This window comes from Oncorhynchus masou, chromosome 15 (genome assembly GCF_036934945.1).
Source record: "Oncorhynchus masou masou isolate Uvic2021 chromosome 15, UVic_Omas_1.1, whole genome shotgun sequence".
Taxonomy (NCBI): domain Eukaryota; kingdom Metazoa; phylum Chordata; class Actinopteri; order Salmoniformes; family Salmonidae; genus Oncorhynchus; species Oncorhynchus masou.
Window position 1 is genome coordinate 71,905,819 of NC_088226.1, and position 21,721 is coordinate 71,927,539.

At 47.3% G+C, this 21,721-nt stretch overlaps 1 long non-coding RNA gene across 1 annotated transcript in view; it reads left to right on the plus strand.

The window, feature by feature from the left end:
- The window catches only part of LOC135556769 (uncharacterized), a 22,941-nt gene extending 5,428 nt beyond the window's left edge, over window positions 1–17,513 (plus strand). The window contains exon 3 of the long non-coding RNA XR_010458051.1: window positions 17,444–17,513. This is a non-coding gene — a long non-coding RNA (uncharacterized LOC135556769). The remainder of the gene's footprint in view (window positions 1–17,443) is intronic.
- Window positions 17,514–21,721: the final 4,208 nt, after the last annotated feature.

Consider the following 21,721-nt stretch of genomic DNA (forward strand, 5'->3'; position numbering starts at 1 on the left):
GCTAGCTCCTATTGCCCTCTGTCTGAGCTTCAGCTAGCTCCTATTGTCCTCAGTCTGACCTTCAGTTAGCTCCTATTGTTCTCTGTCTGACCTTCAGTTAGCTCCTATTGTTCTCTGTCTGACCTTCAGCTAGCTCCTATTGTTCTCTGTCTGAACTTCAGCTAGCTCCTATTGTTCTCTGTCTGACCTTCTGTTAGCTCCTATTGTTCTCTGTCTGACCTTCAGTTAGCTCCTATTGTTCTCTGTCTGACCTTCAGCTAGCTCCTATTGTTCTCTGTCTGACCTTCAGCTAGCTCCTATTGTTCTGTCTGACCTTCAGGTAACTCCTTTTGTCCTCTGTCTGACCTTCAGCTAGCTCCTATTGTCCTCTGTCTGACCTTCAGCTAACTCTTATTGTTCTCTCTAGCCTGACCTTCAGTTAGCTCCTATTGTTCTCTGTCTGACCTTCAGCTAACTCCTATTGTTCTCTGTCTTCAGTTAGCTCATATTGTTCTCTCTTGTCTGACCTTCAGCTAGCTCATATTGTTTTCTCTTGTCTGACCTTCAGCTAACTCCTATTGTTCTCTCTTGTCTGACCTTCAGTTAGCTCCTATTGTTCTCTGTCTGACCTTCAGCTAGCTCCTATTGTCATCTCTTGTCTGACCTTCAGCTAGCTCCTATTGTTCTGTCTGACCTTCAGTTAGCTCCTATTGTTCTCTGTCTGACTTTCAGTGAGCTCCTATTGTTCTGTCTGACCTTCAGTTAGCTCCTATTGTTCTCTGTATGACCTTCAGTTAGCTCCTATTGTTCTCTGTCTGACCTTCTGTTAGCTCCTATTGTTCTCTGTCTGACCTTCAGCTAGCTCCTTTTGTTCTCTGTCTGATCTTCAGCTAGCTCCTATTGTTCTCTGTCTGACCTTGAGCTAGCTCCTATTGTCCTCTGTCTGACCTTCATCTAGCTCCTATTGTTCTGTCTGACCTTCAGCTAGCTCCTATTGTTCTGTCTGACCTTCAGTTAGCTCCTATTGTTCTGTCTGACCTTCAGCTAACTCCTATCGTCCTCTGTCTGACCTTCAGCTAACTCCTATTGTTCTCTCTTGTCTGACCTTCAGCTAGCTCCTATTGTCCTCTGTCTGACCTTCAGTTAGCTCCTATTGTTCTCTGTCTGCCCTTCAGCTAGCTCCTATTGTCCTCTGTCTGACCTTCAGTTAACTCCTATTGTTCTCTGTCTGACCTTCAGTTAACTCCTATTGTTCTGTCTGACCTTCAGCTAGCTCCTTTTGTTCTCTGTCTGACCTTCAGCTAGCTCCTTTTGTTCTCTGTCTGACCTTCAGCTAGCTCCTATTGTTCTGTCTGACCTTCAGCTAACTCCTATTGTCCTCTGTCTGATCTTCAGCTAGCTCCTATTGTCCTCTGCCTGGCCTTCAGCTAGCTCCTATTGTTCTGTCTGACCTTCAGCTAACTCCTATTGTTCTCTGTCTTCAGTTAGCTCCTATTGTTCTGTCTTCAGTGAGCTCATATTGTTCTCTCTTGTCTGACCTTCAGCTAGCTCCTATTGTTCTCTCTAGCCTGACCTTCAGCTAGCTCATATTGTTTTCTCTTGCCTGAGCTTTAGTTAGCTCATATTGTTTTCTCTTGTCTGACCTTCAGCTAGCTCCTCTTGTTCTCTCTTGTCTGACCTTCAGTTAGCTCCTATTGTTCTCTGTCTGACCTTCAGTGAGCTCCTATTGTTCTCTGTCTGACCTTCTGTTAGCTCCTTTTGGTCTCTGTCTGACCTTCAGCTAGCTCCTATTGTTCTCTGTCTGACCTTCAGCTAACTCCTATTGTTCTCTGTCTGACCTTCTGTTAGCTCCTATTGTCCTCTGTCTGACCTTCAGCTAGCTCCTATTGTTCTGTCTGATCTTCAGCTAGCTCCTATTGTTCTCTGTCTGACCTTGAGCTAGCTCCTATTGTCCTCTGTCTGACCTTCATCTAGCTCCTATTGTTCTGTCTGACCTTCAGTTAGCTCCTATTGTTCTCTGTCTGACCTTCAGCTAACTCCTATCGTCCTCTGTCTGACCTTCAGCTAACTCCTATTGTTCTCTCTTGTCTGACCTTCAGCTAACTCCTATTGTTCTCTCTTGTCTGACCTTCAGCTAGCTCTTATTGTCCTCTGTCTGACCTTCAGTTAGCTCCTATTGTTCTCTGTCTGCCCTTCAGCTAGCTCCTATTGTCCTATGTCTGACCTTCAGTTAGCTCCTATTGTTCTCTGTCTGACCTTCAGCTAGCTCCTATTGTTCTCTGTCTGACCTTCAGCTAGCTCCTTTTGTTCTCTGTCTGACCTTCAGCTAGCTCCTTTTGTTCTCTGTCTGACCTTCAGCTAGCTCCTATTGTTCTGTCTGACCTTCAGCTAACTCCTATTGTCCTCTGTCTGACCTTCAGCTAGCTCCTATTGTTCTCTGTCTGACCTTCAGCTAGCTCCTATTGTTCTGTCTGACCTTCAGCTAACTCCTATTGTCCTCTGTCTGACCTTCAGCTAGCTCCTATTGTCCTCTGTCTGACCTTCAGCTAGCTCCTATTGTCCTCTGTCTGGCCTTCAGCTAACTCCTATTGTCCTCTGTCTGACCTTCAGCTAACTCTTATTGTTCTATCTAGCCTGACCTTCAGTTAGCTCCTATTGTTCTCTGTCTGACCTTCAGCTAACTCCTATTGTTCTCTGTCTTCAGTTAGCTCCTATTGTTCTGTCTTCAGTGAGCTCATATTGTTCTCTCTTGTCTGACCTTCAGCTAGCTCCTATTGTTCTCTCTAGCCTGACCTTCAGCTAGCTCATATTGTTTTCTCTTGCCTGAGCTTTAGTTAGCTCATATTGTTTTCTCTTGTCTGACCTTCAGCTAGCTCCTATTGTTCTCTCTTGTCTGACCTTCAGTGAGCTCCTATTGTTCTGTCTGACCTTCAGCTAACTCCTATTGTCCTCTGTCGGTCCTTCAGCTAGCTCCTATTGTTCTCTCTTGTCTGACCTTCAGCTAGCTCCTATTGTTCTCTCTTGTCTGACCTTCAGTTAGCTCCTATTGTTCTCTGTCTGACCTTCAGTGAGCTCCTATTGTTCTCTGTCTGACCTTCAGCTAGCTCCTATTGTTCTGTCTGACCTTCAGTTAGCTCCTATTGTTCTCTGTCTGACCTTCAGTGAGCTCCTATTGTTCTCTGTCTGACCTTCAGCTAACTCCTATTGTCCTCTGTCGGTCCTTCAGCTAGCTCCTATTGTCCTCTGTCTGACCTTCTGTTAGCTCCTTTTGGTCTCTGTCTGACCTTCAGCTAGCTCCTATTGTTCTCTGTCTGACCTTCAGCTAACTCCTATTGTTCTCTGTCTGACCTTCTGTTAGCTCCTATTGTCCTCTGTCTGACCTTCAGCTAGCTCCTATTGTTCTGTCTGATCTTCAGCTAGCTCCTATTGTTCTCTGTCTGACCTTGAGCTAGCTCCTATTGTCCTCTGTCTGACCTTGAGCTAGCTCCTATTGTCCTCTGTCTGACCTTCATCTAGCTCCTATTGTTCTGTCTGACCTTCAGTTAGCTCCTATTGTTCTCTGTCTGACCTTCAGCTAACTCCTATCGTCCTCTGTCTGACCTTCAGCTAACTCCTATTGTTCTCTCTTGTCTGACCTTCAGCTAACTCCTATTGTTCTCTCTTGTCTGACCTTCAGCTAGCTCTTATTGTCCTCTGTCTGACCTTCAGTTAGCTCCTATTGTTCTCTGTCTGCCCTTCAGCTAGCTCCTATTGTCCTCTGTCTGACCTTCAGTTAGCTCCTATTGTTCTCTGTCTGACCTTCAGCTAGCTCCTATTGTTCTCTGTCTGACCTTCAGCTAGCTCCTTTTGTTCTCTGTCTGACCTTCAGCTAGCTCCTTTTGTTCTCTGTCTGACCTTCAGCTAGCTCCTATTGTTCTGTCTGACCTTCAGCTAACTCCTATTGTCCTCTGTCTGACCTTCAGCTAGCTCCTATTGTTCTCTGTCTGACCTTCAGCTAGCTCCTATTGTTCTGTCTGACCTTCAGCTAACTCCTATTGTCCTCTGTCTGACCTTCAGCTAGCTCCTATTGTCCTCTGTCTGACCTTCAGCTAGCTCCTATTGTCCTCTGTCTGACCTTCAGCTAGCTCCTATTGTCCTCTGTCTGGCCTTCAGCTAACTCCTATTGTCCTCTGTCTGACCTTCAGCTAACTCTTATTGTTCTATCTAGCCTGACCTTCAGTTAGCTCCTATTGTTCTCTGTCTGACCTTCAGCTAACTCCTATTGTTCTCTGTCTTCAGTTAGCTCCTATTGTTCTGTCTTCAGTGAGCTCATATTGTTCTCTCTTGTCTGACCTTCAGCTAGCTCCTATTGTTCTCTCTAGCCTGACCTTCAGCTAGCTCATATTGTTTTCTCTTGCCTGAGCTTTAGTTAGCTCATATTGTTTTCTCTTGTCTGACCTTCAGCTAGCTCCTATTGTTCTCTCTTGTCTGACCTTCAGTGAGCTCCTATTGTTCTCTGTCTGACCTTCAGCTACCTCCTATTGTCCTCTGTCGGTCCTTCAGCTAGCTCCTATTGTTCTCTCTTGTCTGACCTTCAGCTAGCTCCTATTGTTCTCTCTTGTCTGACCTTCAGTTAGCTCCTATTGTTCTCTGTCTGACCTTCAGTGAGCTCCTATTGTTCTCTGTCTGACCTTCAGCTAGCTCCTATTGTTCTGTCTGACCTTCAGTTAGCTCCTATTGTTCTCTGTCTGACCTTCAGCTAACTCCTATTGTCCTCTGTCGGTCCTTCAGCTAGCTCCTATTGTCCTCTGTCTGACCTTCTGTTAGCTCCTTTTGGTCTCTGTCTGACCTTCAGCTAGCTCCTATTGTTCTCTGTCTGACCTTCAGCTAACTCCTATTGTTCTCTGTCTGACCTTCATCTAGCTCCTATTGTCCTCTGTCTGACCTTCAGCTAGCTCCTATTGTTCTGTCTGATCTTCAGCTAGCTCCTATTGTTCTCTCTTGTCTGACCTTCAGTGAGCTCCTATTGTTCTCTGTCTGACCTTCAGCTAACTCCTATTGTCCTCTGTCGGTCCTTCAGCTAGCTCCTATTGTTCTCTCTTGTCTGACCTTCAGCTAGCTCCTATTGTTCTCTCTTGTCTGACCTTCAGTTAGCTCCTATTGTTCTCTGTCTGACCTTCAGTGAGCTCCTATTGTTCTCTGTCTGACATTCAGCTAGCTCCTATTGTTCTGTCTGACCTTCAGTTAGCTCCTATTGTTCTCTGTCTGACCTTCAGCTAACTCCTATTGTCCTCTGTCGGTCCTTCAGCTAGCTCCTATTGTCCTCTGTCTGACCTTCTGTTAGCTCCTTTTGGTCTCTGTCTGACCTTCAGCTAGCTCCTATTGTTCTCTGTCTGACCTTCAGCTAACTCCTATTGTTCTCTGTCTGACCTTCTGTTAGCTCCTATTGTCCTCTGTCTGACCTTCAGCTAGCTCCTATTGTTCTGTCTGATCTTCAGCTAGCTCCTATTGTTCTCTGTCTGACCTTGAGCTAGCTCCTATTGTCCTCTGTCTGACCTTCATCTAGCTCCTATTGTTCTGTCTGACCTTCAGCTAGCTCCTATTGTTCTGTCTGACCTTCAGTTAGCTCCTATTGTTCTCTGTCTGACCTTCAGCTAACTCCTATCGTCCTCTGTCTGACCTTCAGCTAACTCCTATTGTTCTCTCTTGTCTGACCTTCAGCTAACTCCTATTGTTCTCTCTTGTCTGACCTTCAGCTAGCTCTTATTGTCCTCTGTCTGACCTTCAGTTAGCTCCTATTGTTCTCTGTCTGCCCTTCAGCTAGCTCCTATTGTCCTCTGTCTGACCTTCAGTTAGCTCCTATTGTTCTCTGTCTGACCTTCAGCTAGCTCCTATTGTTCTCTGTCTGACCTTCAGCTAGCTCCTATTGTTCTCTGTCTGACCTTCAGCTAGCTCCTTTTGTTCTCTGTCTGACCTTCAGCTAGCTCCTATTGTTCTGTCTGACCTTCAGCTAACTCCTATTGTCCTCTGTCTGACCTTCAGCTAGCTCCTATTGTTCTCTGTCTGACCTTCAGCTAGCTCCTATTGTTCTGTCTGACCTTCAGCTAACTCCTATTGTCCTCTGTCTGACCTTCAGCTAGCTCCTATTGTCCTCTGTCTGACCTTCAGCTAGCTCCTATTGTCCTCTGTCTGACCTTCAGCTAGCTCCTATTGTCCTCTGTCTGGCCTTCAGCTAACTCCTATTGTCCTCTGTCTGACCTTCAGCTAACTCTTATTGTTCTATCTAGCCTGACCTTCAGTTAGCTCCTATTGTTCTGTCTGACCTTCAGCTAACTCCTATTGTTCTCTGTCTTCAGTTAGCTCCTATTGTTCTGTCTTCAGTGAGCTCATATTGTTCTCTCTTGTCTGACCTTCAGCTAGCTCCTATTGTTCTCTCTAGCCTGACCTTCAGCTAGCTCATATTGTTTTCTCTTGCCTGAGCTTTAGTTAGCTCATATTGTTCTCTGTCTGACCTTCAGTGAGCTCCTATTGTTCTCTGTCTGACCTTCAGCTAGCTCCTATTGTTCTCTGTCTGACCTTCAGCTAACTCCTATTGTCCTCTGTCGGTCCTTCAGCTAGCTCCTATTGTCCTCTGTCTGACCTTCTGTTAGCTCCTTTTGGTCTCTGTCTGACCTTCAGTGAGCTCCTATTGTTCTCTGTCTGACCTTCAGCTAGCTCCTATTGTTCTCTGTCTGACCTTCAGCTAACTCCTATTGTCCTCTGTCGGTCCTTCAGCTAGCTCCTATTGTCCTCTGTCTGACCTTCAGCTAACTCCTATTGTTCTCTCTTGTCTGACCTTCAGCTAGCTCCTATTGTCCTCTGTCTGACCTTCAGTTAGCTCCTATTGTTCTCTGTCTGCCCTTCAGCTAGCTCCTATTGTCCTCTGTCTGACCTTCAGTTAACTCCTATTGTTCTCTGTCTGACCTTCAGTTAACTCCTATTGTTCTGTCTGACCTTCAGCTAGCTCCTTTTGTTCTCTGTCTGACCTTCAGCTAGCTCCTTTTGTTCTCTGTCTGACCTTCAGCTAGCTCCTATTGTTCTGTCTGACCTTCAGCTAACTCCTATTGTCCTCTGTCTGATCTTCAGCTAGCTCCTATTGTTCTCTGTCTGACCTTCAGCTAGCTCCTATTGTTCTGTCTGACCTTCAGCTAACTCCTATTGTCCTCTGTCTGACCTTCAGCTAGCTCCTATTGTCCTCTGTTTGACCTTCAGCTAGCTCCTATTGTCCTCTGTCTGACCTTCAGCTAGCTCCTATTGTCCTCTGTCTGACCTTCAGCTAGCTCCTATTGTCCTCTGCCTGGCCTTCAGCTAACTCCTATTGTCCTCTGTCTGACCTTCAGCTAACTCCTATTGTTCTCTGTCTTCAGTTAGCTCCTATTGTTCTGTCTTCAGTGAGCTCATATTGTTCTCTCTTGTCTGACCTTCAGCTAGCTCCTATTGTTCTCTCTAGCCTGACCTTCAGCTAGCTCATATTGTTTTCTCTTGCCTGAGCTTTAGTTAGCTCATATTGTTTTCTCTTGTCTGACCTTCAGCTAGCTCCTCTTGTTCTCTCTTGTCTGACCTTCAGTTAGCTCCTATTGTTCTCTGTCTGACCTTCAGTGAGCTCCTATTGTTCTCTGTCTGACCTTCTGTTAGCTCCTTTTGGTCTCTGTCTGACCTTCAGCTAGCTCCTATTGTTCTCTGTCTGACCTTCAGCTAACTCCTATTGTTCTCTGTCTGACCTTCTGTTAGCTCCTATTGTCCTCTGTCTGACCTTCAGCTAGCTCCTATTGTTCTGTCTGATCTTCAGCTAGCTCCTATTGTTCTCTGTCTGACCTTGAGCTAGCTCCTATTGTCCTCTGTCTGACCTTCATCTAGCTCCTATTGTTCTGTCTGACCTTCAGTTAGCTCCTATTGTTCTCTGTCTGACCTTCAGCTAACTCCTATCGTCCTCTGTCTGACCTTCAGCTAACTCCTATTGTTCTCTCTTGTCTGACCTTCAGCTAACTCCTATTGTTCTCTCTTGTCTGACCTTCAGCTAGCTCTTATTGTCCTCTGTCTGACCTTCAGTTAGCTCCTATTGTTCTCTGTCTGCCCTTCAGCTAGCTCCTATTGTCCTATGTCTGACCTTCAGTTAGCTCCTATTGTTCTCTGTCTGACCTTCAGCTAGCTCCTATTGTTCTCTGTCTGACCTTCAGCTAGCTCCTTTTGTTCTCTGTCTGACCTTCAGCTAGCTCCTTTTGTTCTCTGTCTGACCTTCAGCTAGCTCCTATTGTTCTGTCTGACCTTCAGCTAACTCCTATTGTCCTCTGTCTGACCTTCAGCTAGCTCCTATTGTTCTCTGTCTGACCTTCAGCTAGCTCCTATTGTTCTGTCTGACCTTCAGCTAACTCCTATTGTCCTCTGTCTGACCTTCAGCTAGCTCCTATTGTCCTCTGTCTGACCTTCAGCTAGCTCCTATTGTCCTCTGTCTGGCCTTCAGCTAACTCCTATTGTCCTCTGTCTGACCTTCAGCTAACTCTTATTGTTCTATCTAGCCTGACCTTCAGTTAGCTCCTATTGTTCTCTGTCTGACCTTCAGCTAACTCCTATTGTTCTCTGTCTTCAGTTAGCTCCTATTGTTCTGTCTTCAGTGAGCTCATATTGTTCTCTCTTGTCTGACCTTCAGCTAGCTCCTATTGTTCTCTCTAGCCTGACCTTCAGCTAGCTCATATTGTTTTCTCTTGCCTGAGCTTTAGTTAGCTCATATTGTTTTCTCTTGTCTGACCTTCAGCTAGCTCCTATTGTTCTCTCTTGTCTGACCTTCAGTGAGCTCCTATTGTTCTGTCTGACCTTCAGCTAACTCCTATTGTCCTCTGTCGGTCCTTCAGCTAGCTCCTATTGTTCTCTCTTGTCTGACCTTCAGCTAGCTCCTATTGTTCTCTCTTGTCTGACCTTCAGTTAGCTCCTATTGTTCTCTGTCTGACCTTCAGTGAGCTCCTATTGTTCTCTGTCTGACCTTCAGCTAGCTCCTATTGTTCTGTCTGACCTTCAGTTAGCTCCTATTGTTCTCTGTCTGACCTTCAGTGAGCTCCTATTGTTCTCTGTCTGACCTTCAGCTAACTCCTATTGTCCTCTGTCGGTCCTTCAGCTAGCTCCTATTGTCCTCTGTCTGACCTTCTGTTAGCTCCTTTTGGTCTCTGTCTGACCTTCAGCTAGCTCCTATTGTTCTCTGTCTGACCTTCAGCTAACTCCTATTGTTCTCTGTCTGACCTTCTGTTAGCTCCTATTGTCCTCTGTCTGACCTTCAGCTAGCTCCTATTGTTCTGTCTGATCTTCAGCTAGCTCCTATTGTTCTCTGTCTGACCTTGAGCTAGCTCCTATTGTCCTCTGTCTGACCTTGAGCTAGCTCCTATTGTCCTCTGTCTGACCTTCATCTAGCTCCTATTGTTCTGTCTGACCTTCAGTTAGCTCCTATTGTTCTCTGTCTGACCTTCAGCTAACTCCTATCGTCCTCTGTCTGACCTTCAGCTAACTCCTATTGTTCTCTCTTGTCTGACCTTCAGCTAACTCCTATTGTTCTCTCTTGTCTGACCTTCAGCTAGCTCTTATTGTCCTCTGTCTGACCTTCAGTTAGCTCCTATTGTTCTCTGTCTGCCCTTCAGCTAGCTCCTATTGTCCTCTGTCTGACCTTCAGTTAGCTCCTATTGTTCTCTGTCTGACCTTCAGCTAGCTCCTATTGTTCTCTGTCTGACCTTCAGCTAGCTCCTTTTGTTCTCTGTCTGACCTTCAGCTAGCTCCTTTTGTTCTCTGTCTGACCTTCAGCTAGCTCCTATTGTTCTGTCTGACCTTCAGCTAACTCCTATTGTCCTCTGTCTGACCTTCAGCTAGCTCCTATTGTTCTCTGTCTGACCTTCAGCTAGCTCCTATTGTTCTGTCTGACCTTCAGCTAACTCCTATTGTCCTCTGTCTGACCTTCAGCTAGCTCCTATTGTCCTCTGTCTGACCTTCAGCTAGCTCCTATTGTCCTCTGTCTGACCTTCAGCTAGCTCCTATTGTCCTCTGTCTGGCCTTCAGCTAACTCCTATTGTCCTCTGTCTGACCTTCAGCTAACTCTTATTGTTCTATCTAGCCTGACCTTCAGTTAGCTCCTATTGTTCTCTGTCTGACCTTCAGCTAACTCCTATTGTTCTCTGTCTTCAGTTAGCTCCTATTGTTCTGTCTTCAGTGAGCTCATATTGTTCTCTCTTGTCTGACCTTCAGCTAGCTCCTATTGTTCTCTCTAGCCTGACCTTCAGCTAGCTCATATTGTTTTCTCTTGCCTGAGCTTTAGTTAGCTCATATTGTTTTCTCTTGTCTGACCTTCAGCTAGCTCCTATTGTTCTCTCTTGTCTGACCTTCAGTGAGCTCCTATTGTTCTCTGTCTGACCTTCAGCTACCTCCTATTGTCCTCTGTCGGTCCTTCAGCTAGCTCCTATTGTTCTCTCTTGTCTGACCTTCAGCTAGCTCCTATTGTTCTCTCTTGTCTGACCTTCAGTTAGCTCCTATTGTTCTCTGTCTGACCTTCAGTGAGCTCCTATTGTTCTCTGTCTGACCTTCAGCTAGCTCCTATTGTTCTGTCTGACCTTCAGTTAGCTCCTATTGTTCTCTGTCTGACCTTCAGCTAACTCCTATTGTCCTCTGTCGGTCCTTCAGCTAGCTCCTATTGTCCTCTGTCTGACCTTCTGTTAGCTCCTTTTGGTCTCTGTCTGACCTTCAGCTAGCTCCTATTGTTCTCTGTCTGACCTTCAGCTAACTCCTATTGTTCTCTGTCTGACCTTCATCTAGCTCCTATTGTCCTCTGTCTGACCTTCAGCTAGCTCCTATTGTTCTGTCTGATCTTCAGCTAGCTCCTATTGTTCTCTCTTGTCTGACCTTCAGTGAGCTCCTATTGTTCTCTGTCTGACCTTCAGCTAACTCCTATTGTCCTCTGTCGGTCCTTCAGCTAGCTCCTATTGTTCTCTCTTGTCTGACCTTCAGCTAGCTCCTATTGTTCTCTCTTGTCTGACCTTCAGTTAGCTCCTATTGTTCTCTGTCTGACCTTCAGTGAGCTCCTATTGTTCTCTGTCTGACATTCAGCTAGCTCCTATTGTTCTGTCTGACCTTCAGTTAGCTCCTATTGTTCTCTGTCTGACCTTCAGCTAACTCCTATTGTCCTCTGTCGGTCCTTCAGCTAGCTCCTATTGTCCTCTGTCTGACCTTCTGTTAGCTCCTTTTGGTCTCTGTCTGACCTTCAGCTAGCTCCTATTGTTCTCTGTCTGACCTTCAGCTAACTCCTATTGTTCTCTGTCTGACCTTCTGTTAGCTCCTATTGTCCTCTGTCTGACCTTCAGCTAGCTCCTATTGTTCTGTCTGATCTTCAGCTAGCTCCTATTGTTCTCTGTCTGACCTTGAGCTAGCTCCTATTGTCCTCTGTCTGACCTTCATCTAGCTCCTATTGTTCTGTCTGACCTTCAGCTAGCTCCTATTGTTCTGTCTGACCTTCAGTTAGCTCCTATTGTTCTCTGTCTGACCTTCAGCTAACTCCTATCGTCCTCTGTCTGACCTTCAGCTAACTCCTATTGTTCTCTCTTGTCTGACCTTCAGCTAACTCCTATTGTTCTCTCTTGTCTGACCTTCAGCTAGCTCTTATTGTCCTCTGTCTGACCTTCAGTTAGCTCCTATTGTTCTCTGTCTGCCCTTCAGCTAGCTCCTATTGTCCTCTGTCTGACCTTCAGTTAGCTCCTATTGTTCTCTGTCTGACCTTCAGCTAGCTCCTATTGTTCTCTGTCTGACCTTCAGCTAGCTCCTATTGTTCTCTGTCTGACCTTCAGCTAGCTCCTTTTGTTCTCTGTCTGACCTTCAGCTAGCTCCTATTGTTCTGTCTGACCTTCAGCTAACTCCTATTGTCCTCTGTCTGACCTTCAGCTAGCTCCTATTGTTCTCTGTCTGACCTTCAGCTAGCTCCTATTGTTCTGTCTGACCTTCAGCTAACTCCTATTGTCCTCTGTCTGACCTTCAGCTAGCTCCTATTGTCCTCTGTCTGACCTTCAGCTAGCTCCTATTGTCCTCTGTCTGACCTTCAGCTAGCTCCTATTGTCCTCTGTCTGGCCTTCAGCTAACTCCTATTGTCCTCTGTCTGACCTTCAGCTAACTCTTATTGTTCTATCTAGCCTGACCTTCAGTTAGCTCCTATTGTTCTGTCTGACCTTCAGCTAACTCCTATTGTTCTCTGTCTTCAGTTAGCTCCTATTGTTCTGTCTTCAGTGAGCTCATATTGTTCTCTCTTGTCTGACCTTCAGCTAGCTCCTATTGTTCTCTCTAGCCTGACCTTCAGCTAGCTCATATTGTTTTCTCTTGCCTGAGCTTTAGTTAGCTCATATTGTTCTCTGTCTGACCTTCAGTGAGCTCCTATTGTTCTCTGTCTGACCTTCAGCTAGCTCCTATTGTTCTCTGTCTGACCTTCAGCTAACTCCTATTGTCCTCTGTCGGTCCTTCAGCTAGCTCCTATTGTCCTCTGTCTGACCTTCTGTTAGCTCCTTTTGGTCTCTGTCTGACCTTCAGTGAGCTCCTATTGTTCTCTGTCTGACCTTCAGCTAGCTCCTATTGTTCTCTGTCTGACCTTCAGCTAACTCCTATTGTCCTCTGTCGGTCCTTCAGCTAGCTCCTATTGTCCTCTGTCTGACCTTCTGTTAGCTCCTTTTGGTCTCTGTCTGACCTTCAGTGAGCTCCTATTGTTCTCTGTCTGACCTTCAGCTAGCTCCTATTGTTCTCTGTCTGACCTTCAGCTAACTCCTATTGTCCTCTGTCGGTCCTTCAGCTAGCTCCTATTGTCCTCTGTCTGACCTTCTGTTAGCTCCTTTTGGTCTCTGTCTGACCTTCAGCTAGCTCCTATTGTTCTCTGTCTGACCTTCAGCTAACTCCTATTGTTCTCTGTCTGACCTTCAGCTAGCTCCTATTGTTCTCTCTAGCCTGACCTTCAGCTAACTCCTATTGTTCTCTGTCTGACATTCAGTTAGCTCCTATTGTCCTCTGTCTGACCTTCAGCTAGCTCTTACTGTTCTGTCTGACCTTCAGCTAGCTCCTATTGTTCTCTGTCTGACATTCAGTTAGCTCCTATTCTCCTCTGTCTGAACTTCAGCTAACTCCTATTGTCCTCTGTCTGACCTTCAGCTAACTCCTATTGTTCTCTGTCTGACCTTCAGCTAGCTCCTATTGTTCTCTGTCTGACCTTCAGCTAGCTCCTATTGTTCTCTGTCTGACCTTCAGCTAGCTCCTATTGTCCTCTGTCTGACCTTCAGCTAGCTCCTATTGTTCTCTGTCTGACCTTCAGTTAGCTCCTATTGTCCTCTGTCTGACCTTCAGTTAGCTCCCATTGTCCTCTGTCTGACCTTCAGCTAGCTCCTATTGTCCTCTGTTTGACCTTCAGCTAACTCCTATCGTCCTCTGTCTGACCTTCAGCTAGCTCCTATTGTTCTCTGTCTGACCTTCAGCTAACTCCTATTGTTCTCTCATCTGACCTTCAGCTAGCTCCAATTGTTCTCTGTCTGACCTTCAGCTAGCTCCTATTGTTCTCTGTCTGACCTTCAGTTAGCTCCTATTGTTCTGTCTGACCTTCAGCTAGCTCCTATTGTCCTCTGTCTGACCTTCAGCTAGCTCCTATTGTCCTCTGTCTGACCTTCAGCTAGCTCCTATTGTTCTGTCTGACCTTCAGCTAGCTCCTATTGTCCTCTGTCTGACCTTCAGCTAGCTCCTATTGTTCTCTGTCTGACCTTCAGCTAGCTCCTATTGTTCTCTGTCTGATCTTCAGTTAGCTCCTATTGTTCTGTCTGACCTTCAGCTAACTCCTATTGTTCTGTCTGACCTTCAGCTAGCTCCTATTGTTCTGTCTAACCTCCAGCTAACTCCTATCGTCCTCTGTCTAACCTTCATCTAGCTCCTATTGTTCTGTCTGACCTTCAGCTAGCTCCTATTGTTCTGTCTAATCTTCAGTTAGCTCCTATTGTTCTCTGTCTAACCTTCAGCTAACTCCTATTGCCCTCTGTCTGACCTTCAGCTAGCTCCTATTGTTCTCTGTCTGACCTTCAGCTAGCGAGGTATATTGCCCTGTGCCCTTTTCTCCGCTATTTTTTAATATAAAACTGTGGAAATGTTACACAATGTGCTGTAATGGTTGCATAAGTTTTGTTAAATATTTATATTGTACATATTGTATGTTAAAACGTTTTTAAATCGAGCTCGCTAACTCGGGTAACTATTGTGACTTGTGGGTACTTGGGGACAGTGTTCGAGTGAGTTCCCATGTGCCAGCGCAGGTGCCCGAGAGCTGTGACTGCACTAAGGGCGTAACATCTTGTACGTTGTCTCTCAGGACAATTTTTTTTTAAATCGAACAAGCAGACCTCCGGTTGTGGCATTAAAATGACCCAACGCAGGACGTAGCATAATGGACCCATCCTGCCTGTTACAGGCTGGTGACTGTGGTTAGTTCCCTTTGTTACCAATGAACAACACCTTGTAGAATATAGGTGTACCTAATAAACTGTCCGGGGTGAGTGTAAACACATAATGATCTGCATGGGGGAAAAACACACTTGGGCTTTATGAGACCATCGGTGGCCTATTTGTCAGACTACTTTACACAGCCTACACTCTCCCTCCCTCAGACACACCCTCTCACACACACAGCCTACACTCTCCCTCCCTCAGACACACCCTCTCACACACACACCCTCTCTCCCACACAGCCTACACTCTCCCTCACAGACACACCCTCTCACACACACAGACACACCCTCCCTCAGACACAAAGCCTACACTCTCCCTCCCTCAGACACACCCTCTCACCCTCTCACTTCCTCACCCACACAGCCTACACTCTCCCTCCCTCAGACACACCCTCTCACCCTCTCACTTCCTCTCACACACAGCCTACACTCTCCCTCCCTCACAGACACACCCTCTCACACACACAGACATACCTCGCTCGCTTGCGCACACACACACACACACACACGTAGCTCTTATTGCGGGACTCTGAAACAACTGAATTGAGCCACATGTATTGTCAACCTACTGTGTGTATTGAACACTGTTCCAGAGGAAAACCAATACTTGCATGTATGTTTTGGAGTCTGATAACTCTCAGGACGTTAGGAAAAAAATATATTGGGTATTGAGTAGACTGATACCCCATTTCATTGCTTCACATTCCAACCTTGTTTAACATTATCTAGTCTGATTTCACACATTTTAACCTTCTGCATCACTTTCAAAGAGGTACTTTTATTTTGAAGGCAAACCGCAAATTCCCATATTGTGCCTAATCCTTACTGTGTCTAGCTTCACAACACATAAACCGGTCCGGTCGAGCCTCACTCGGCAGATGAAGCTAGCTGGCTGCTTATAACGTTCGCTTTGGGCAACAGGGTTAAGCAGTTGGATAGCTATTTATTTTCCATGAACTGAAGTTCAGTTTCAATAGTCGAACAACAAGTGGCTACCTAGCTAATACTTACTCAGAAGGATTCCTAAATAATTGCTAAGAGTAGTGACAATGACTGAAGTGTCTACTGGTCTAATTTTCAGGCTGGTTGTATTGGTGCTAGATAAAGCTAAATCTTAGTACCTATCTAGCCCAGGAAGTATCGGTCAAGCAAATAATGCCTTATTACCAACCCGATATTGTAAACACATAATTTGTGGCCGGTGTTTTCTTGTTTGCAGACTTTTTTTGTTGGACAGTGCTACTGATAGTAGTGGTGGCGCTTGGCTGCAAATTCATTACGCACAACATTCTATAATATAAATTGTATTATTTTTGACGTGTCGAATTAAAACAATTATTGAACTATTTGACGCGTTAAATAAGCTTTTTAATTTTTATTTGTAGCGTTATTTCACATGCAAAGCCCCAAACGGCGTTTCATACATACTCAGTAACAGCTTCCTCACTGCCTGCACAGCAGCAGCAAGTCGCAGAGAAATTAATATACCGTATCTCTTTTTTTAAGAGAAATGCCGTGGCGGCCAAAGTGCAATATATAAATAGCCCCCACAAAAACCTACAACCCGTGACCAATACATTTTTTTTTTACCTGGAACATAGTTTTCCAAAGTAGCCCCAAACAGGCAAATATCTGACATGGCAACCCTACAGACGGCTGTGTGTGACATCACGCATTCAGTAAGGCTCAACCAATCAGCCGACGGGGTTCTGTTTCGAATTTGTCACCCTCCTTCTACGGAAGGACATTTTGTGGACGGTTTACATTCTCAGCCTGTGTGATGTAGGATATGAAATCGGACACCATTTGAAGCTGGGATGTCCCTCATTCCATTTCATTTGCTCTTCCGACTGGGAATCGATAGTTTTTAAATGTTATTTATTTTAACCATAAACTTTTGACCGAACCTTACGTCACAGCCAATGACAAAATACATGCCTGCAATCCTTATATTATAGCGCCCGCGGGAGAGTGGTTTCGTCATTTTCAGAGATCGATTTATAGCCAACTTGATTAAAGTAATCTAAAATAATTCATAGATTTTAAACAAAACAAAAAAACACTGTCATAGACTGACAAGATGAATGTGAGATGAAAAGTGTGTTCCTATCCGTTCAGCTAGAGCTCAATTTTTACAGTGGTGGGGGGGGGGGGGGGTCTTCAGAAAATATGCACATTTTCTCTAACACTTAAAATACCAAATATAGGTGTCGGGCCAATGCTGAAAAAGGAGAAGTTCATCGAATCAAGTCGAGGGAGGAGCTGTTTTTTGTGTGTGTATATATGACAGTAAAAACAATCTTATTATGACTATACAATTTGTTGGCACCTTCAAATGGTGCACATATTCTCATAAAAAGTACAGTACCAGACTAAAGATTGGACACACCTACTCAGAGAGAGAGAGAGAACTAAACTCAGCAAAAAAAGGACCCTGTCTTTAAAAAATGATTCGTAAAAATCTTTTAAAAAATCACAGATCTTCATTGTAAAGGGTTTAAACACTGTTTCCGATGTTTGTTGAATGAACCATAAACAATTAATGAACATGCACCTGTGGAACGGTCGTTAAGACACAAACAGATTACAGACGGTAGGCAATTAGGGTCACAGTTATGAAAACTAAGGACACTAAAGAGGCCTTTCTACTGACTCTGATAAACACCAAAAGAAAGATGCCCAGGGTCCCTGCTCATCTGCGTGAACGTGCCTTAGGCATGCTGCAAAGAGGCATGAGGACTGCAGATGTGGCCAGGGCAATAAATTGCAATGTCCGTACTGTGAGACGCCTAAGACAGCGCTGCAGGGAGACAGGACGGACAGCTGATCGTCCTCTCAGGGGCAGACCACGTGTACCAACACCTGCACAGGATCGGTACATCCGAACATCACACCTGCGGGACAGGTACAGGATGGCAACAAAAAGTGCTCTTCACTGACGAGTCGTGGTTTTGTCTCACCAGGGGTGATGGTCGGATTCGCGCTCATCGTCAAAGGAATGAGCGTTATGCTGAGGCCTGTACTCTGGAGCGGATCGATTTGGAGATGGAGGGTCCGTCATGGTCTGGGCGGTGTGTCACAGCATCATCGGACTGAGCTTGTTGTCATTGCAGGCAATCTCAACGCTGTGTGTTACAGGGAAGACATCCTTCTCCCTCCTCCCCTTCCTGCAGACTCATCCTGACCTGACCCTCCAGCGTTACAATGCCACCAGCCATACTGCTCATCCTGACATGACCCTCCAGCGTTACAATGCCACCAGCCATACTGCTCATCCTGACCTGACCCTCCAGCGTTACAATGCCACCAGCCATACTGCTCAACCTGACATGACCCTCCAGCGTTACAATGCCACCAGCCATACTGCTCGTCCTGACATGACCCTCCAGCGTTACAATGCCACCAGCCATACTGCTCATCCTGACCCTCCAGCGTTACAATGCCACCAGCCATACTGCTCGTTCTGACATGACCCTCCAGCGTTACAATGCCACCAGCCATACTGCTCATCCTGACATGACCCTCCAGCGTTACAATGCCACCAGCCATACTGCTCATCCTGACATGACCCTCCAGCGTTACAATGCCACCAGCCATACTGCTCATCCTGACCCTCCAGCGTTACAATGCCACCAGCCATACTGCTCATCCTGACATGACCCTCCAGCGTTACAATGCCACCAGCCATACTGCTCATCCTGACATGACCCTCCAGCGTTACAATGTCACCAGCCATACTGCTCATCCTGACCTGACCCTCCAGCGTTACAATGTCACCAGCCATACTGCTCATCCTGACCCTCCAGCGTTACAATGCCACCAGCCATACTGCTCATCCTGACATGACCCTCCAGCGTTACAATGTCACCAGCCATACTGCTCATCCTGACCTGACCCTCCAGCATGACAATGCCACCAGCCATACTGCTCATCCTGACCCTCCAGCGTTACAATGCCACCAGCCATACTGCTCATCCTGACATGACCCTCCAGCGTTACAATGCCACCAGCCATACTGCTCATCCTGACATGACCCTCCAGCGTTACAATGCCACCAGCCATACTGCTCATCCTGACATGACCCTCCAGCGTTACAATGCCACCAGCCATACTGCTCGTCCTGACATGACCCTCCAGCGTTACAATGCCACCAGCCATACTGCTCAACCTGACCTGACCCTCCAGCGTTACAATGCCACCAGCCATACTGCTCAACCTGACCTGACCCTCCAGCGTTACAATGCCACCAGCCATACTGCTCATCCTGACCCTCCAGCGTTACAATGCCACCAGCCATACTGCTCATCCTGACATGACCCTCCAGCGTTACAATGCCACCAGCCATACTGCTCATCCTGACATGACCCTCCTGCATGACAATGCCACCAGCCATACTGCTCACCCTGACATGACCCTCCAGCATGACAATGCCACCAGCCATACTGCTCACCCTGACATGACCCTCCAGCATGACAATGCCACCAGCCATACTGCTCATCCTGACATGACCCTCCAGCGTTACAATGCCACCAGCCATACTGCTCATCCTGACATGACCCTCCAGCGTTACAATGCCACCAGCCATACTGCTCAACCTGACATGACCCTCCAGCGTTACAATGCCACCAGCCATACTGCTCACCCTGACCTGACCCTCCAGCGTTACAATGCCACCAGCCATACTGCTCATCCTGACCTGACCCTCCAGCATGACAATGCCACCAGCCATACTGCTCATCCTGACCTGACCCTCCAGCATGACAATGCCATCAGCCATACTGCTCACCCTGACATGACCCTCCAGCATGACAATGCCACCAGCCATACTGCTCACCCTGACATGACCCTCCAGCATGACAATGCCACCAGCCATACTGCTCACCCTGACATGACCCTCCAGCATGACAATGCCACCAGCCATACTGCTCATCCTGACATGACCCTCCAGCGTTACAATGCCACCAGCCATACTGCTCATCCTAACATGACCCTCCAGCGTTACAATGCCACCAGCCATACTGCTCATCCTAACATGACCCTCCAGCGTTACAATGCCACCAGCCATACTGCTCATCCTGACCCTCCAGCGTTACAATGCCACCAGCCATACTGCTCATCCTGACATGACCCTCCAGCGTTACAATGCCACCAGCCATACTGCTCAACCTGACATGACCCTCCAGCGTTACAATGCCACCAGCCATACTGCTCACCCTGACCTGACCCTCCAGCGTTACAATGCCACCAGCCATACTGCTCATCCTGACCTGACCCTCCAGCATGACAATGCCACCAGCCATACTGCTCACCCTGACCTGACCCTCCAGCGTTACAATGCCACCAGCCATACTGCTCATCCTGACATGACCCTCCAGCGTTACAATGCCACCAGCCATACTGCTCATCCTGACATGACCCTCCAGCGTTACAATGCCACCAGCCATACTGCTCATCCTGACCTGACCCTCCAGCATGACAATGCCACCAGCCATACTGCTCATCCTGACCTGACCCTCCAGCGTTACAATGCCACCAGCCATACTGCTCATCCTGACATGACCCTCCAGCGTTACAATGCCACCAGCCATACTGCTCATCCTGACATGACCCTCCAGCGTGACAATGCCACCAGCCATACTGCTCATCCTGACATGACCCTCCAGCGTGACAATGCCACCAGCCATACTGCTCATCCTGACCTGACCCTCCAGCGTGACAATGCCACCAGCCATACTGCTCACCCTGACATGACCCTCCAGCATGACAATGCCACCAGCCATACTGCTCATCCTGACATGACCCTCCAGCGTTACAATGCCACCAGCCATACTGCTCATCCTAACATGACCCTCCAGCGTTACAATGCCACCAGCCATACTGCTCATCCTAACATGACCCTCCAGCGTTACAATGCCACCAGCCATACTGCTCATCCTGACCCTCCAGCGTTACAATGCCACCAGCCATACTGCTCATCCTGACATGACCCTCCAGCGTTACAATGCCACCAGCCATACTGCTCAACCTGACATGACCCTCCAGCGTTACAATGCCACCAGCCATACTGCTCACCCTGACCTGACCCTCCAGCGTTACAATGCCACCAGCCATACTGCTCATCCTGACCTGACCCTCCAGCATGACAATGCCACCAGCCATACTGCTCACCCTGACCTGACCCTCCAGCGTTACAATGCCACCAGCCATACTGCTCATCCTGACATGACCCTCCAGCGTTACAATGCCACCAGCCATACTGCTCATCCTGACATGACCCTCCAGCGTTACAATGTCACCAGCCATACTGCTCATCCTGACCTGACCCTCCAGCGTTACAATGCCACCAGCCATACTGCTCATCCTGACATGACCCTCCAGCGTTACAATGCCACCAGCCATACTGCTCATCCTGACCTGACCCTCCAGCGTTACAATGCCACCAGCCATACTGCTCATCCTGACCTGACCCTCCAGCATGACAATGCCACCAGCCATACTGCTCATCCTGACCTGACCCTCCAGCGTTACAATGCCACCAGCCATACTGCTCATCCTGACCTGACCCTCCAGCGTTACAATGCCACCAGCCATACTGCTCATCCTGACATGACCCTCCAGCGTTACAATGCCACCAGCCATACTGCTCATCCTGACATGACCCTCCAGCGTTACAATGCCACCAGCCATACTGCTCGTCCTGACATGACCCTCCAGCGTTACAATGCCACCAGCCATACTGCTCAACCTGACCTGACCCTCCAGCGTTACAATGCCACCAGCCATACTGCTCATCCTGACCCTCCAGCGTTACAATGCCACCAGCCATACTGCTCATCCTGACATGACCCTCCAGCGTTACAATGCCATCAGCCATACTGCTCATCCTGACCTGACCCTCCAGCATGACAATGCCACCAGCCATACTGCTCATCCTGACCTGACCCTCCAGCATGACAATGCCACCAGCCATACTGCTCATCCTGACCTGACCCTCCAGCGTTACAATGCCACCAGCCATACTGCTCATCCTGACCTGACCCTCCAGCATGACAATGCCACCAGCCATACTGCTCATCCTGACCTGACCCTCCAGCGTTACAATGCCACCAGCCATACTGCTCATCCTGACATGACCCTCCAGCGTGACAATGCCACCAGCCATACTGCTCATCCTGTGTGTGATTTCCTGCAGACAGGAATGTCAGCGTTCTGCCATGACCAGCAAAGAGCCCAGATCTCAA